This window comes from Chiloscyllium plagiosum, unplaced genomic scaffold (assembly GCF_037043375.1).
Source record: "Chiloscyllium plagiosum isolate Xiang-an unplaced genomic scaffold, Cpla_swu_hap1 HiC_scaffold_49, whole genome shotgun sequence".
Classification (NCBI taxonomy): domain Eukaryota; kingdom Metazoa; phylum Chordata; class Chondrichthyes; order Orectolobiformes; family Hemiscylliidae; genus Chiloscyllium; species Chiloscyllium plagiosum.
In genome coordinates, this window is record NW_028270187.1 from 14,716,137 (window position 1) to 14,718,233 (window position 2,097).

General features: G+C 43.1%; 1 non-coding gene across 1 annotated transcript; it reads left to right on the forward strand.

Moving 5' to 3' along the window:
* The first annotated feature begins 348 nt into the window (after positions 1–348).
* Positions 349–430, forward strand: trnaf-aaa (transfer RNA phenylalanine (anticodon AAA)). The gene has a single exon. It is a non-coding gene; the product is annotated as a tRNA-Ser (tRNA).
* Positions 431–2,097: the final 1,667 nt, after the last annotated feature.

A 2,097-nucleotide genomic window follows, 5' to 3' on the forward strand; every position in this document is an offset into this window, starting at 1 on the left:
ACATTTCGTTCGCCGGAAAAAGAAATGAATATGTCACTAACCTTTGTTTGCTTCAGGTCCAAGAATACTCAGATCAATAGCTCCCTTGCTTACCTCTGCTGGTCATGTTCGCAAAGAGATCTAGCAAATTGCCAAGTGTGATTTTCCTTTCAATAAATAATTTTGACTCAGTTTGACTGCAAATGTCTTTTCCTACCTTTGTGCTTTCCTTCTTTTACATTGGTGTCTCGCACCTTACAAATGACAGCAAAGGTATGAAAGGAGATGGAAGCATTTAGCTCAAGTCAGCAAGAGCTTTCAATGAGATCACGGCTGATTTGGTCATTGCTCAACCGTGCTGCGCTGTCTGTAGTCATGGCCGAGTGGTTAAAGCGATGGATTAGAAATCCATTGGGGTTTCCCCACGTAGGTTCGATTCCTGCTGGCTACGTTATGAATGCTTTCCTGCTGGAACCGTTTTCGCTCAAAGTTCAGAACACCTATTTTGCAAACCAGGCCAGGAATTTGATTAGACTTGGGAAACGAGCCTGGCCAGGTTTTAGATTCGGAAGTATGTGAGCACTTTGGAGACAGCGATCACAATTCTCTCAGGTTTACTTTCGTGATTGAAAGGGATAGGTGTACTCCACGGAGCGAGAGTTTCATCTGGTGGAAGGGAAATTACGATGTATCGAGGTAAGATTTAGGAAACGTAGAATGTGGTAGGAAACTGCAGGGGGTGAGCACATTAAAAATGTTGAGCTTATTCAAAGAAAAGCTCCTGTGTGTCCTAGATACCTGTCAGGCAAGTAGGAAGATATAGAACGCGTGAGCCGTGGTTTACTGAGGAAGTGGAATCCCTGGTCAAGAAGAACAAGAAGTCTTATGTTAGGACAAAATGTGAAAACTCAGTTAGAGCGCTCGAGGGTTCCAACGATATCAGGAAAGACGTATAAAGAGAGCTGAGAAGAGCCAAGACGAGACATGAGAAGTTGTTGGCAGATAGGATCAGGGTTAACCCTAAGGCTTTCCATAGGTATGTCAGGAATAAAAGAATGACGAGAGTTAAATTTGGGACAATCAAGGATAATCGTGGGAAGTTGTGTGTGGAGTCAGAGGAGATAGGGGAAGCGCTAAATAAATATTTTTCGACAGTGTTCGCTATAGAAAATGAAAATGTTGGCGAGGAAGGTATAGAGATACTTGCGTCTGGAGTAGTAGAGATTGAGTTTCACAAGGATTAGGTGATAGAAATACTGGAGAGTGAGATAACAGACAAGTCCGCTGGGCCGGATGGGATCTGTCCTAGGATCCTCTGGGAAGCAAGGGATGAGATTGATTACCTTTGGCGGCGATCGTTAAATCATCGTTGTCTACAGGAGTAGTGCCTGTGGAATGGAGCATAGCATATGTTGTTCCCGTGTTCAAAAAGTGTCGTAGAGACAACCCTGGTAATTACAGACCATTGAGTCTCACTGCAGTTGTTGGTAATATGTTGGAAAAGGTTATTATAGATAGGATTTATGACCATCTAGAAAAGAATAATCTGATCAGGGACAGTCAGCACGGTTTTGTGATGGGTAGACCTTGCCGAACGAATCTTATTGACTTTTATGACAAAGTGACCAAACAGGGAGATGACAGTAAACCGGTTGATGTGGTGTATATGGGTTTCAGAAAGTTGTTCGATAAGGTTCCCCACAATAGGATATTACACAAAATGCGGTGGAATGGAATTGTGGGAGAGATTGCAGCTTTGATCAGTAATTGGCTTGCCAATAGAAAACATTGTTGTAGTTGATGGAACATGTTCTTCTTGGTGTCCAGGTACTGGCGGCGTACCTACAAGGGTCGGTGTTAGGTCCACTGCTATTACATGAGATCTCCCCTTGCCAATCAGTCTCCCATGGGGAACATTGTTGAACGCCTTTCTGAAGTCCATATAGATCACATTTACTGCTCTGCCCTCATCAATCTTCTTTGTTACTTCTTCAAAAAAGTCAATCAAATTTGTGAGACATGATTTCCCACGCACAAAGCCATGTTAACTGTCCGAATCAGTCCTTGCCTTTCCAAATACATGTACATTCTGTTCCTCAGGATTCCCTCCAACAATTG